A 17,335-nucleotide genomic window follows, 5' to 3' on the forward strand; every position below is an offset into this window, starting at 1 on the left:
CTGCCATTTTTCGATTGTCAATTGCTTGAGGAGGGGGAGGAATCGTGATTTATAGCATGATATGATAACAACTGCGGGTAATAATATACTTGGCACACTAAACACAAGTAGCTGATGCAAAAATACAATAATATCTGCTGCGATATTATATTGTTATGCATTTACCTAGTCATTCAGCACGCATCAATTACTTGCCATCGATATCAATATACTTGGAGTTAACGACTTTGTTTGGTCCTGCCCCTTGGATAGCTGTGCTCCAGTTTTAAAAGTGTCCCTTCTCGAAAAAACCGCTGGTGGCATGACATACATATCCATGTTGCCACATGGCCACCAACATACCACCAACCGACAACCACCGACTTCTTTGCCTCGAGTTTTTCGGCTTTTGCCTGCCGAGTCGTGGAGAGTCCTTGGTCCTTTTGCGAAAAACGATTACGCACTAAGCCTATAACTTATGTTGATGTTTTCTTTCCGTCTTAACATTTGCAAATTTGTCATTTTTTTCCTTTGTGCAGCTCGGGCTGAGCCTTGGCTTTATCTCACCAATATTTTGCCAGAGTCTGTCTGTCCGTTTGCTTGTGGCTTTTTCTATTTTTTCGCCCAACTTTTTTTCTTGTGCCGTAGAATCCGGGAATCCGGACCACCCCCATCTTAAGTAGTCCTGCCCCGGCAGTTTTAAGTACTGTTTGCTTATTCCAGGAGCGTTATCTAGGCACCGCCTCCATCTGCAGCCCCCTCGTCCTGGATCCCTGTGTATCATATTAAACTAATCCTAAATGGTTTCTTCACGGTACATTTGCTGGCACTTGTTAGGCACTCGGAACGACAAGCCACAATCTGCCTTCACAATATGCACCTGCATATTGTTGGCATTCTGCCGGCTACACACACATATTTGTCAGTACGAAACCCAACTACAAACAGGAAAAGCCCATGGAAAATCCAAAGGAAAACTGGGGCGAGCCAAGCAGCTCGCATGCCAGCTGGGAACATTGGTAAAGTCAAATGCGATTAGGGACTTTCTTTATTTTCTCCAGGGGACAGCGGCAATTGAGGCGGCTATTCCCCACCTAGATCCACTGACTCTGGATTATCCGAACCCTAGGGGTTTTTTTTTTTAGCCAGGTGAATAGCTTAAACTTTCTGTGATTCCAAGGTCCAAAAAAATACCAAATTCAATGCTCAAATAAAACAATTTTCATAAGACTAATGCAATAAATATAAGGCCAATAAAATACAAAAAAAAAAAGAATTTATTGAGAACCAAGAAAATCAAACAAGCCTTCCAGTTACGAAACTACATACATATCTTGAAAAATGAATACCAACACAGTCAAATTGGACCAAGAAATGATTTCATATTCATTAGTAAATGAAACTCAAATTTGGCTTTGTTAAATCGAGCTGTTCAGTTAATTCAAGTGCCAGATAGCAGACAATTAATCCTTCAATTGGCAATAAATTGTACTGCAATCGAGAAGTAAGGAAAACTTACCTCAAATTTGGGAAATGTAAACACAGTACGAGTAATTCAATTAACCAGAACCTCAATCAATCAACCAATACTTTGATCGAACCAATGGCCATCCAATCCAGTCCGAGTATCGAGGCATTGATTAATGGCTTCGTATTCAATGTAAAATTCAATGCCGCTAATTGTGCAACAAATTAGAAATCTATGAAAATAATCACTACACATCGCCCACACCACTCGGTGGCTTTCAAGGGCTAATGATCCGATCTCGAAACCTCAAACTCTGGATGGCTGTTGCCATCGGACTTAACTTGGTCCGCATATTATCATGGTAAAATCCATGCAATATATACATACATATGTGCAGGCGATGTCCCCTTTAATTCAAAAACTCCTGTCCAATGCCGCTCATTTATAAAGTTATGCACTAATAAATAGTTCACAATGGGGTATAAATTGGCAGTTTCAACCGAAAAGTGAGGATTTCTGTATTTTCGGTTCGGTTCGGTAGGTGGAAGCCAAAAGTGTGTGTGTGACTGCATGTATGGTAGAAGCTGCCGCAAAATGATAATAATTACGTGCATTATGTTTAATGCAAGCGATGAACAAACTGAATAAATTGGAGGGGGGGGAGGGGGGGAGGGGGGAGGGGTAGGGGCTAAGGGGTAAGGGGTAAGGGGATAAAGAGCCACACAGATTTTGTGAGGGGTCGATGAGGGCCCATTGATTTCAGCTTTTAATTTGAGGCCATTGTTCTAAGGCGAGTGCACTGAAAACACAATAATACCTGAAAATGTACCAAGGAAATAAATGAAACTATATCAACTTGAGATAGTTAATCCATGCAGATTATTTCTAAATAATTTCTAATTAATGTGCTGAAAATTGTGTTAGGATGTTAGGTCTATAGTCCATGGATTAGCATTAGCAAAAAGCATGTCTAGAAAAACAACTAATATTGACAACAAATCGACCTCTTAGCCTTTTTAATAAAGTTCGAGAATCCATTAAAATGAAATACATATATTTATTAATATTAAATATTTATTGCAGTGCACCCCCATACGTGTTTGTTGCCGTTTACATGTGTATGTGTGTGAATGGGTTAAATGCAAGTGCATGTAAATGTTGGCGCCGTGGCCAAACAATAGCCGCTAGTTAGTTTGCTGGCCAGTTGATTTCCTTTTTTTTTGCAACTATTACGGCCCGATCTTTAACCCCTTACCTCTCTCTTTCCCGCCACTCAGTGCGTCTCTCTTTTTTGTGTGTTGCATTAATTAAAACACAATCATCGCAAAATTATGCATGCCGCTGCCTCATCGTTGGACACAGTTATTTATTGAAGGCATTCAAATAAATAACAATGCCCCCAGCGAAAAGCGCCCGAAAATCCTCGTGCATGGATTTTTACCAGTTGATTAGCTACCAGAAAATTATGCAAAAATTGGGAAACCGTCAACGGGTTTAGTCATGCGGTGTAATTTGGAATGCAAAAAGTGTGAATATTTCACAGAATGGGACTATTAAATAGTAAGTAAAGAGATAGTTGAGTTTTGGTGGTATTTACGCAGCAAGATTGAAATTATTTGTGTAAATAGCTTTTGGAAAGTTGGCTGTCATTTTTAAATTATGTTTGAAACACCTTGAAGTATCGAGAGCTTTGTAAGACGCCCCCTGGCGAACAGTGAGGAAAACATGATTTTTCAAACAACAGATGGCGCTGTGCCAAGCTAAGAATACTTTTTAATGATATGGGGTTTTTATTAAAAGGAAATAGATAGATATAAATGATACAAGACATTTATATAAAGTAATTGCCAAAATATTAATAATATAACATTTCTCTCTTGTTACATAAATAAATATTGTGAAAATAAATAATTCTCAATAATTAATCTCTTTTAAAATGGCTCGACAAATAAATATAACTATATATAGTAGTGGCACATAGGGCAACATTTGTAAGAAAATGCACTCTTAATAATTACATATAACAATACATTTTAAATGCCTAGCAAGTACAGTCGCTAGCCGATAAGTAGTTATAAAGCACGGTGCACTGCGCGAAAATGTTGGGCTGAACGCGAGTGGATAGGAAATTCTTGCAAATTTGTGAATTTTAGTAGTGCATACACCTAATCAGGTTCATTATTTGTTAATGATCTTATGTGCAACTAGCAAATTACTAGTTTTAGTCTTCAATTAAATTTATTTATAATATTTTCCTCTGTAGGAAGACGCCACCAAAACAACAGATTTAATTGCAGATATTGAAAATCAAAACATAAACGCCCGTCGAGCGCATTGCAGTGTTTTGTGAGTGGGAATGGGGATAGTGGACCGAACTGTAAATCGTATTAAAATAATTACATTTAATGGCAGCCGATCTCTCTGGCCGAAACTCATTTGTTTTTATTAACGCCACATGTAATTGCAACCGATGCAGTTGCACATTGCACTTTGCATGTTGCACGTGCCCAGCCATATGGAAGTGCAGCGGGAGGTCTGCGATTGGATTTGGTTAAAGGCCGGGTCGAATAGTTAACGATTATTTAACCAGAAGGAATTAACCTCATTTTCATGGTTTCATAATTAATCCAATTTGTTCAACATATAAATTTCGCTGTCTCGCACTCTTTCCTCATTTTGTTCACTTTTCTCTGTTGGCCTCCTGCTCCTCTTCCTCCGCCGACCGATCATAATTGGAAATTTATTATCCACCGCGGAGTTGTCGACAGGGGAGTTTTGCTGTAATCAATATGCAATTGTGTTGCCATCTCTCTCCGTCTCCCTCGGACCCCGTCGTTCACTCTGTCTATTAAGTTCTTGCATCTCTCTCTGCGGCCACGTGGCGTATACGCAATGCGGACAATCAGCAACAGAAACAGGAACAAGAACAACTTAATACGCGGCCACAAACAAGGGCAATTATGAAACGCAAGCACTTATGCCCAAGAGATTGGTCGGCTGTGGGCGTGGCGGGCAGTGGGCGGTGGGTAGTTGGTTTTATTGGGTGGTCAATTGCGGGTGGGAAAACCTCATGAAAATCCCAGCCAAGAACAAAAAGTACCTTGCTGGCAAAAGGGGGTATCTGGGATATTTTCAAATGGAAAGCTATTGTGTCCCAAAAGCTTTTGTATTCGCTGAGCGATGTTTTTCGAAACACATATTCTGTAATCAGATTTCTGTTGATAAAAGCTAAAGCAATGTTGATAAACATTTACTATTTGATCAGTAACATTTGCTTTAAGCTAAATGACTGTTATTGCTCTTACACTAGCTTTACATCTTCAAACTTTTTTGTCTTATCTTTCATTGAATTTATGTTCATGCAATACACCAGAAAATGTTTATATATGTATGTATATGTACATGACTTGAATTCTAATTTGAAATAAAATTAAATTGGGAAAATATAAAAAACCTTCACAATGAATAAGGTATCCTAAAAGTTACCTTATGCTTAAAATATTTATACAATAAACAATATTAGTTTTTATTTGTTTGTAACCAAAGCTAGTAGAGTTGTACACAACCAACAGAAGATATACAATTTCATTTATACTATGAATTTTACAATGACTTCTTAGCATATACAAATTTTATGATTATGGGTATCTTGTGACTTATACAAATATATCATGTTGTTTCCAAAAAAAAAAAAAAAACAATTTAATTCAACTTTTCTACAAATACAAAGGTATACTTAGAGAAAATGGATTGATTCTAATATAAGTAATATTTATACAAGTTGATTATTAAAAAAAAAATAATAAATACAACTTTTAAAGAAAATAAACCAATAAGCCATACAATTTGATATAAACTTCTTTTAGACAGTCAAACAGCAAAGAATTCAAAAGTTCAATAGTAAACGGCAAACAAAAATAACTTTAAAAACTTTGCACTTGTTATAAAAAATAAATATTTAAAATACGTTTGGTATGGTATGGTAGCTCAAGAAAATATTTATCAAATATCATTTATCTTATATTCGTTTTGATTTAGTCTATACTTGTATAAATTTACTTAGACATACCTAAAAGGCATCAATAATCGTAATGTTGATAGAAGCTGCCATTCCCTAATTAATTAAATCAGCACATCAAAATACCTTGCCAATTAAACGCTGGAAATGTTTGAGGTGAATTAAATTCAATCCCACATGAGATTAGCAACAAGTATGAAAGACTCCGAATAAAAATGCCTGCAAAGGATAGATTAGCGGAGACACAGTCCTTGAGTTGTTATAAGAGCTATTTAAGAGAACAAAATATATAAGAAATATATAAAGAGTTCAAAAGGTCAACACAGCGCATGGCTCAAGGATTAACAGCGGTGAAGAGCGTAGTTCAATTTTTAGAAAGGAGCTCTCAATATTTCAAGCACTACAGTTAGCCGAGTTTCACACCCAACCATAACCATAACCATAAACAGAAATCTCTTTGTCTTCCATTGCGCAGAATCCGAGAGAAATTGGGAAATCGCTGGTAAAAAAAAATTGGTTAACAGCAAGAATTTTGTCGGATTTTATTTTGGACAGGAGGGGTATTTCATCTGAAATATCAGCTGAATTTTGAGGCGCAGCAAAACACATTTAACCCTTCGTTCTGTCCATATCCTCGAGGTATTCGAATAAATCTCAATTACCTGTGGCAACAAATCACTGGCAGTGCTAATGTATGTAAAACACAATAAAAATTCTTTACGATTTTCCAAAAGCTTAGCGTGAAGTATTTGTTTTCATTTTGTCAAATGATTCGAAAATATGGGGAAACAAAATATTTATTCTGCCTTTCTGCCTGAAAACTATACAACTCGATAAATCAATCAATAAATGAATAAATTGGTAAGCTATTTAAAAATGGTATTTAACATTGAAGCATTCAAAAATATTTCAGAATTTTGTAGCCGTGAAAAGGTGATGACCATTTGGTGTTTTAAAATGGTTTAAGATCTCCCATGCAGTTCAGAAACTGTTACTTAAAAATATGCATTAAAACCAACATTTAATAATTTTAATTACCCAAAAACCGAATCAAATTTTGTTGTATTGGTTAGGCATTGAGGAGTAGGAGATTCACAGTTTCCGTGCCCTTGTTTTATTAATTGGCGAGAATCCACAGACAATAAATCAACCTGAGTAGCAGCTATCTTATAGCCGGAACATCAACTATATTGTTTCGGCTTTTTTGTTTGTTGTTCGGCGTGGGAGGGAGTTTTGTTTTTGTGTCGCATACATTTCGAGGCTTCCGGTTCCAACGTCTTCATTTTGCAGTCATCACGTTTCAGCCCGCTTCCTTTTCCTCTTTGCCATTTCACCAACCCTAGCCCACACCCCGTTTTACTCCGCCCATGGCACATTTTCGCCTTTTAATTTCGCACTTGGGTCATTTTGTTGTTTGGTGTGGATTATAAGACCACTTCATATTCATGCAACTAACAACCGACCGAGCCGGCACAAAAAAGGGCACCGGCCAGCCCAAACCGCCCAGAAAGCCAGACATTTTCTACTCGGAGGCGGCCAGAAGGGGGGCGTAGAATGGGGAGGTAGGCATAAAAACCAGCTGCCTTTTGTATTTAGCCACAAAAAAGGCTGGGAAAGCAAAAGGATGAGGGGTCGAAGGCGAAGAACAACGGCAGCAACAATAAACATTCCCAGCGACTGGCTGGCCAAGTGCAAGCTGACCGAAATGAAAGGCCAAAAGGTTTTTCGCCGGGCCAAGGGGCAAAAACAGTCAACGGGTAGCAAAACGAGACTAAAAAGACCAGGCCAAAAAGGACTTGGCCCAGGGAAAACTCTATTTTCACACGGCAACAAAATGCTGAGATAATACTGAACCAGTCCATGATTTATAGACTTTACTGCCATCTCGAGATCTTTACAATTTAATCTACAATAAAAAATTTGCTACATATATTTGCTTGTAATATTTAAACCTACGATTTATCCAAGCTTTAGTTTTCAAGTTCAGTTTTTTATCAGGCATCTTGGCATTTTTAATTAAATTACTCTTGCAGTAAACACTCATTTAATTTATAAAAATGATGTTATTTAGCTACTATTGAATCATAATCTTTTTAGTTAAAATTAAAACCGAAACTATGTTAATTTCTTTCCATGCACAACACTTCAATGTCTTCCATTCGTCGCTGGGACAATATGATGGAGTAATAAAAAAGGAAAAACACACGAAAAACTCAGAAAGAGGAGCTCCACAAAAGTAACAACTTAATTTCAACTGCCTTTTTCCACAGCTTGCAGCTTGGTTACCCTTTTGAATTCATACTGGCCTTATTGGCAATCCATTGAAATATTGAAACGTAGTCCATCAATCAGAGAGGCAGAAATAGATGGAACTACCAGATGATTGGCGCTTTTCACAAAGTTCAAGACTTTTCGAAATGTCTTTTCTTTGAAATTATTTCTGTAAGCGTTTCGTTATAATAACGTCACATTTTCTATGCCAATTTAGTGGTTTTTGGCCAACTAATTGGAAGAAAGGGACATCAAATTAAGCCGAAAAGTTAACCATTGATGGAATTCTGGGAACCAAAGTCGGTTGACGTATTCAATAATGGAATAAAGAATACAAGTCTATATTGAATTTGACTATAAATATGTACATAGCAAAACCCCAATACCTAAAAAAATCAAATATAACAGAACACTCTACTTGAAATTAGCTAAAAGCACCGTGCTCATTTCCCTTAAGCCCTATTAAGAACTATCATCAGGTGTCTCTTTGTTAGTTACCCTTGACCCTAGCCTTCCCCCCTCCCTCCCCTCATTCTTCCAACGCCCACTTAAGCCGTATAATACCAATTTAGAAGACCCGCGAGGGGAAAAGGAACTCAAGCTGCCAAGGCAAGCGCCTTAAATAACGGGCAAAAAAGTTGGTTGCTCTCTGTTTCGCGTTCGTTTTGTGGGCCACTTTTATTTATATGTTGATATAAATACACTGCGAAAAACTGATTGAACAACAAGAGCAAATAGTTCAGTTTGATGAAAAACATTTGCATTTATTCGCAGAATTATCCCCTGCTTTATTCAAAAGTTGACAAAATACAGCAAAATAAAATCGTAATTGCCTTCATTTACCATTAGTTTCAGTGCACATATAATAAATTCTTTTCTTTTTGGCATTGCTAAATGTCTAAAAAGAAAAGGGGAAAAAACTGGGGTCATAGTTCACAGCTGTTCATTCGTAGTGCCTTTTTTCGGCCACTTGTTTTGTGACCCGTCCAGTTTTTCCGTTCCACTTCCGCTTCTGTTTCGTTTTCGCCGTTCCCTTTTTATATTTTTACCCATTTCTGTATTCTGTTGCGACTTCCTGCTTTTCTTTTCGGGGTTATTGTTGTTGATAATTTGTTGACCATCACATTTTCCGCACATTTTGCGTCCACATTTTATTGCGGACTGCGAACTTGGAACTTCTTTATTTGACTCTGACTGCCTCTGTCTTCTTGGGCACTTCCGTCTCTCTCTCTCTGTTAGGGTCGTGCCGTCCCTGTCGCACGCACTTCATGCATTATTTAACTATTTTCTGTCCTCCATTCTCTGCCGTATTTGGTCCTGTTTTGTTTTGTTTTAATTAAAAGTGCTGACCGGCAAAGAGCTGTACCTAGTTTTTCCCGCGCGTTTTCCGTTCTGTGGGTACTCTTAGTGCGAACCCTACTACCCATTTTCCCGTTTTCCCATTTTCAGACACCGACCGCATTTCTTGCCACCCCGATTTCCCACTACTCGAGGCATGTCTGTGCATTAATGTGGCTTATAATCAAGATCTGCCAACAAAAAGCGTAGCAAAGTGGAGTCGAGTCAAGTGGAATGGAATAAAAAGTTGTTCGTCCTGCTTTTTGGCCACATCAAAGGCAAGGCCACTCCAGCTCCTATTTCAGCATCTCCCCAGCGTCGCCACCGTTCCCCCTCCGCACCTCCACACCTCCTCGCCGGACACCAAACCCATCCTTAATCATCGATTGTGGTCGCATTTTGCTGTTTGTGTTGTATGCCATTTCGGTCTGCTGAAACTTTCATCATCCGCTTAGCTCCGTTTGTGGTTTTAATATATCCTCGATATGAGCACTATTTAGAAGTAAGTGCATAAATATAATGGTAAGAGAGAGAAAAGAAGTATTTTCTATTGGTTCATAGCTAAGTGATGAAAAAGAGAAGCATTTCAAGCAATATATATTCAGCTTAATAGTTGGTCTAAAAATGCATTATGTATATTATACAAATAACTATTCAAAAAGCATTTGACCAGTCAGAAATTCAATAATTTCGAGCTATTGATTTATTTTAAAGCATCCACCCATCGAATACCTTGACCCGCTGACCCGATTCGCTGACTTTCACCGATTCATTTCTATATAGTCCGATTTGGCGGATTTTCCTGCGGTGAGTGGCATAAAAAAGGAAGGAAAATGTAAAAGCGGGGGATGGAAACGAAAGGGGTGGACAAAAAATGGGTAAGGGATGGCTGAGAAAATTAACGACACGGCGCGGTTTTCATTTGTTTTCTAATTTAAATTTATGTTTATGAGTTATGGCCGAGCCAGGGAGCCCCGCCCCCTTCTTCCCACCCGCCCACTCATAATTATGAGCTTCTAGTCTAGGCTCTTTGAGGTTATGCTCGCTGGCAGGCTATTAATTTTTGAGCACTTCGTTTCGCGGTCTCGGATTAGTTTACAGTCCATTTCGAAGGCGTCGAGTTGCGGGGAAACTTTCGAGTAATTGGATGAACATTGGCCAACAGACGAATGAGTAATGTGGCCGGCAATTGACAGATGGGTTAGTAGATTCAATGAATTAATCCCACTTCTAGAGTTAAAGTCCAATTTACTGGCCAGTTCTATAAAGATCTTTGTTCTTATGTTGTTTTTTCCTATGAATTTCATATCGTATATTACAATTTTGCGGCTCTGCGGAATACCAAAAGTGTCCTCATTGACTTCCAAATGTCTGATGCTCATTTTTGTACCACCAAGCCATCCAATATTTCGATGCTGATGCGGCAGTCGCCTGATTTGGCCCAAAAGAGTCCTAAAAATCGCGTGGATTCAGTGGGTGTCCAGGAGGATAGTTGGCCACGAAACAGAGCTGAGGTTAAGGCCACGCCCCCATTTGCGGCCCCTCCTGTGAGAGGGAAAAATTTCATTTATTATTAAAATCACTTTCGTTGCAATGAGGATTCCAAATGTCCTATCGTTTCGTTTGTTTTTATTGGTGTGCGTGTGTCGCAGCCCCCTATCACTCAGTCCGTCTCCCACTAGCACCCCCTCCGTCGTCTCTTTCCTGGCTGATGTTTGTCCAAAATCCTGACGAGAATCGTCTTGAACTAGTCCAGTTCCATATGTAATGTCCTTTGGTCCCCTGGCTTCCCTTTACCATCCGCCTTTCTAGAAGCCCTGTTCTATAAACCTCTTCTCGAATTCGTGTTGTTAGCTTAGCTATTTTGTAGCTTACACTTAGCTTATTGCTTGTGACCCTTTTAAAAACAAGGATGTCCGAAGAAGCAAGGTCAATAGTAAATAATATTGACTAAAAATGAACAAGTTCATTCATTATATTACTGTTTAAAAATAAGCAGCACGCCTTTAGTACTGATTTAACTTAGAGTAGCTCTTTCTTTTAAATTTTATAAATTTATTTTATATGAAAAGTTTATACTTAATTTTCTGAAGCTAAGTGCCAGCACTGTCATATCATTTTCAGCGGCCCCCTCAAGGATGCGCACTCCACTCGTCCTTAAAACCCAACCCGACCACCCACTTTGGAGTCCCTTGTTGTTGCCGGGTTAACAAGTGTCATATGTGGTTGCTGGATGTATCTCCATCTGTCTGACTGTGGCAATGGCACATCCACTGCTCCGCATTTGTCCGGGCAGGAGTACTCCACCTCGACATCCTTCGATGTTGCCGGAGCACCTGTCTCAGGTCGTGGCATATTCCTTGGATTTAACTCAAGTGTGCTTTGGAGATTTTGTAGCCGCTTTAAAACGTTATGCACCACAGGACAGCCCACTTTGGGCCCCAACCCTCGGAAAATCCCATCCCCGTATCCTTTTTGGGTTGTTTGTTTTTGTGTTGTTTTGGGCTGCGCAAAATGTCAACGAAAGTGCAAATAAAATCTAATGGCGAAATCATTGCAAAAGTTACGAATACAGACGTGCTCCTGCCTCATGTGCCTGTGTGCGTGGGTATCTCTCTCTCTGTCTCTCTCTTTCCATCCCTCTCCCTCTCTCTCCCTATGTGTATGGCTAGGTGAGCTATGTTTGCACACGTGTGTGTGTTTGTTGGTAAGTCCTTAATGGGCTTGTCATTTGGTTTGTCGCACCCGCGTGAATTTGTTTTTATTCCAGCATTGCATTTTATGAGTCGGTCGGCATTTTTGGCAAACGCATTTCGCATTTCCCATTTCCCGCAACCTTTCCCAAAAACCAAAAGAAAAAAAAGAAATGCCAGCCACGCATTCCAGCGATTTAATGACCCCAAAGTCGAGGCAACCATTTTGCCATCATCGCAAAAATCTCGTTAGGGATATTAGTCTCCAGTCAAAAGACGCAGAGCCTTGAAAGAGCAGAAACTTGGCCTTAACTTTTAAACGATTTCGGTTTGGCTTTGACTCGCTTCAAGCCAAAATATCCTTTCGCATTCGAGAGTTACATCGGAGTAGTTTCCATCAACTTTGCCACTATTTAGGTATTTAAAGCAGTTGTTCATACGTTTCAAAGGGCGTACAACTTTTAGAAGTTGGCATGTGTGTGGTCATAAAAAAAACATTTATATTTTTAGCTTAAAAACATAATTTTTTATTGAAGTCCTGTCATGGAAAATAACAATTTAAACGTTCTTGAAACTCTGCACAAAATAATGATGTTTCTTAGCCGATTTGATTTGGCCTAAGCCAATTCCTAATCTTCTTTCACACTCGCACTTGATTCAATTTCAAAATATTTTCCTGGCGCCAAACGGAAAAAGGCAAAGTGAAAGGGGAAAGGGGGAAAGTGGTACGGTGAATTGGGAATGGGCAGGGAAAACAGGATGATGGGAATTCGCAGGATGTTGGGCACTAAAGGTGCTCAAATATTTATGCCCCTTGTGGTGGATAACCGAAGAAAATACAATGAAACTAAATAAGAATATTGCGATATACAATAACAGACTCCCACAGCCCAATCCGCTGAATAAAACATAGACACTGAAAAGAAATGTTATTTAGTATAAAATATATATAATATAAGCTTTTCTCTACATTACTCTCTAAAAGTGTATTTAAGCTTTTTCAACCATACAACTCTTACCAATTTTGACATTACCACATATCGTTGGTTTCTTTAGCTGTTTGTATTTCAGTCATTTCTACAATTTTTTTCAAATTAAAATGTATTTCTTGCAGTGTAAGAAGTGGTGCTGCTTCTGCAAATTCATAGGTGGGTTGGGGCTTCGCAATGAATTTCTGAATTTAGGCGCTGCTCTTCTTTATGAAATGCCTCCCCTAACGATCCGTATCTTCGCATATGAGTAGTGCACAATTACACACATTTTTCCTCCTGCATTCGCATGTGTCTGTATAGCTTGCCCTGCAACTGTGTGCGAAATGGGCGGGGCTGAAGTGGGCGGCATCAAATATTTATGGACGTGCCAGGGGAAGCCGCCAAGCAATCGCTTCATATTCAATATTCAGTTGTTACGCGCGGCAAGTGCAGCAAATTGCCAATTCGCCATTCCAATAAGCCAAAAACAAATGAGCAGCAGCCAAACAATGGCCAAGTCCCTATATATCCATCCGGATATCCCACTCGATATGTTTCGGGCCACGGGCCAAAAGCGTTTTGGAGACGAGCGCAGATTCGCGTTGAGATGGAATCGAATCGGTTGGCTAGGGTTGATGGGATGGCGGATGGTGTTGCCTCCGAAGCAATTATCCCGCCCAGCACAATAAAATCCACATATTGCGCTGGCCCACTCAAATATGTTTCCGTTTGGAGTCGTTGGACTTATGGATAGAGTGTGGGGCTAGGCTTAAGCTGGATTAAGGTAAAGATAGTATATTTCGTACATTTAGGGCCTTCAAAAATCTGACTTTATCTGCGGCCCAGTAAATGAGGAGTATATAATGCCTATTATACATAAATATATCTTTAATTTTCTATTATTACAATATATATTCTTACTAGCTTTTGTTATGTAAATCATATTTATTTGTTTGCTACCTTTGCATATCAATATGTGTTCTTGATTACTTCTACCCAAGTACTTTTTTGCGGGCCATGTTAATTTGATTTAGCCCACTTGTTTATGAGGTAACGCGGATTAACCCGCCATGTCAGCGAAAATAATGACGTCGGCTTTATCCTATTTACCCCCCATCCCTAATGACCCGAAAGTGCACGAGTATCTGTATCTGCATATGTAAATGCAATCAAATTCGCAACGGTCATTTGGCCAGCCAGCCAATCTAATGGGGGCGTGTCATTTATGTATTCATAAAGCAGCCACCGTCGCTGCATCTGAATGATGTTTACCTCATAAATAAATAATTGTTAAGCACAAATGTGTGTAGCTTCACTGGCAGCAGCAGACAAATTACCAACGGTTCAAAATGTTGCCAAAAGTTCTTCGTTCCGAAAAAAATACAACAAAAAAAAAAAACGAAATAAAAAAGTACAAAAATTAAAACAAAAACGCGGTCTACGAATGTGAAATTCTACCCACACACTGCCAAATCTTTATGTATGTATGTATTACAGGTGTTGCAACAGCCACTGGCAAGTTTCACTAAGGCAGCCAAAGTGAAAACTACTTCAGCCGGACAGAGCTGGTGTTAAAATGTCTTGGAAAGTTTAAGACCAGTTTTTCCCCAATTTATTATAGCCTCTTGCTTTGATATTTAGCTCCCAAGTGGAGCATCTTCAGTGCACTTGATTGCATGCCACCGAACACAAAGGATATCGTAATTGAGCAGCCATGAAGACAGACCAAATCGAACTGAATCCAAAACCGCCTGTCACGGCTCATCAAGCTCTTAAAGGCGCAAAGGACGAAAAGGAATGGGCTCCACCCAAATGGACGCCCAAGTGGCAATGTGAATGCGAGTGAGTCTTGCAGATGTGGCGAAAGTATCTCAAATGCAAAGGATCCTAAAGAGTATCCAACAAGGATATCCAACAAGCAGCCAAAGTCCCGGCCAGTAGACATGCGAAATGTCAGTAGTATATCATTTTTTAGTGAAGTGCAACCGCAGCAGCCGCAAAGGGGCGGCCGAAGAGAGGGGGGCGTGGCCTAGACCCAGACCCCCAGACAAACACACAGACAGTACACACACACACAAGGACATGTTTTCGGTGGCAGACACAGACACAAACACAGATACCTATACAAATACAGAAGCTGGCCCAAAAACGCCCGCACTTGAATTAAACATCTTTCACATTTCGCAATTGTACGTTGAGTCCTGCTTTCATATGCACCCACACACTCGCACACACACACGTCCTGCATGTGTGTGCGAGTGTAGATATGTGTGTGTTAAACCAATTTGTCTGACTGCCTGCAGATGTGTTGGTGAGCCTGCTGTAGTTCTTGTTTTTGGCTCTCCCATCGAGGGGAGATCAAGCAGTTACAAAATATTATTAATTTATTATTATTAATTATTAAGATTAACTAACTAAAAGCAAAACATAAAGCAATATAAGCAAAAATTTGAATGTTTTATTAAATAATGTTCTAAAACATAGGAATGAAAAACAACTCTAGCGTTTAGTATATCCTAAAAAAACAGCTATGGAATGAATTAGATATAAGCAGAAAAACCAAAAACCAAAAGACAAATGTTATTTTATTTCTTTATTATTACATCTAGGAGAAATATTCTTTGAATATCCTGTAACTTTTCGATCTCCTCCCTGCGTTTTCAGCCAAAAACTAAAGCAGTTTCGTGGGCGGGTTGGGGAATTTAATGCGAGCAGCTGCTGCCTTTTTCTTTCGCTTTTCCTGCTAAAAGTCTTGCTGCTCTTTTTGGCCATCTTTTTGATATTAACGCTGGCTGCGACGTCGACGCGGACGTCGACTGCAGCTGCGACTGCGACGCCTTCTTGGTCGTCGTCTCCTTCATGAGAAATTCATAAGTATTTCCGCTTGCCTGATTTTTGATTCGGTAATTAAAATGCAACTGAGATTGCGCGCTGCTCCACGTGTGTTAGCTGCTTTTTGGGTGAAAATCCTGCAAACACACACGCTCGCACATATTTGTATTTGTGCAGCCAACAAACATTTTTCTCATATGGCGGCAGACGTGGAAAACTTGACGATGTTTTTGCCTAGTTGAGGTGCATAAATCTGAAGATTGCTTCCATTTTTTCGTTCACATATTCTTGTGGTGCCCCTACATCACTATATTAGTTTCGTGCTGCTGAAACAAACAACTCAAATTTAAGCTTACATATGACAGCTTTGTTACAGCATTGTAATTTTTAAAATGTTAGATTATTATATAATGAATAAATGCAAGTTTAAGCTAGTATAAATATTGCCACCGAAATATTTGGAATATTATATTAAACTATATATATTTTCTTGCGTTTCGAGCGTTAGATCCATTTAGGACATATTTTTTGAACAAAACATAGAAATTTTTACATATTTTTATTATGATATATTTGCGTGTCACGAGGCGCTGCACATCACTAGCACACATCAGATTGTTGTCGTGAGTGTTTTTGCCAACTCACATATTAATATACATACACATATACATACTTATATGGGGGATATAGGTGGGGAAAGGTGCGCGTGGGGCTGCGGAAACTGTTATTCCAGGTGCTCCCTGGGCCCGACAGCTGATTGCTTTGGCATTGCAAGTAGTCGAGCTTTGATTACTCGAACGGTTTCTAAGCACCAAAAGGGGACCCCAACCACTCACCACCCAAGCCGCCCATCATCTCGTCCTGAACAGCCCATCCTTTTACAAGCAGTCAGTCCCCTCATCATTCCGTTTGGTTCCATTCTGGGGCAATGCAACAGTGGCAAAACGCATTATCTGCTTCAGCTGTCAAGTGGAAAGTGGCAAGTGGCGGGGTGGAGATTCGGTTGTGAATCGGGGGAAAATCGGGCTGGAAAATCGGGGAAAATGCGGGAAATGCGGCAAGTGGAGAGCGCAAAGCGAAGCTAAAGAAATATATTTTGCAATTTCATTTACAAAAGTTTATCTTGGAGTGCGCGTTTTGCGCCAGGAAACGGACTGCGACTGCGACCAGGTGGAACCAGGTGGAGGAGGCCCAGATTCAGGTGGAGGACCACGGCCAGGATCGGGACCAGGACGAGGCTCAGGACGAAAAATATCAAGCCATCAAATGTCAAACTCAAGAGGTCGAGACTTGGGATACCCTTACTTTGCGAGTGGGAATATTCAAAAGTTGCGTTTTGGAATTAAAAGATTGAAGTGGCATTATTTTAAGGTATTTTTTTGCAGAACATTTTTATCAAGGAAAAGTAAACATGCATTAAACGTATATATAATTCGTATGTAAACAAAAGACAATGTCCTAAAAGTTAAATTAAAATTAAAAAAACAGCTTTTTTTATGCATAAACATTTAAATGATATTACTCCATCAAGATTTTAACATTAAATATACGATTTTGATGCCATTGATGCCTCAAAGGAACTCATCCTATAGAAGATAAAACTGCCGCAGAGAGAAGAGTGGCTCTCTCTCGAAGGGTATGGGAAAGCGAATAAAAGAAAAACTAATGGCATCAAAGAGGAAAATCAAATATTGCTCAAGTGCCACTGGCAGCCGCACCCACCAGCAACCGCAACAACAACAACAACAACAAGCCGATTATCGTG

This window comes from Drosophila mauritiana, chromosome X (genome assembly GCF_004382145.1).
Source record: "Drosophila mauritiana strain mau12 chromosome X, ASM438214v1, whole genome shotgun sequence".
Classification (NCBI taxonomy): domain Eukaryota; kingdom Metazoa; phylum Arthropoda; class Insecta; order Diptera; family Drosophilidae; genus Drosophila; species Drosophila mauritiana.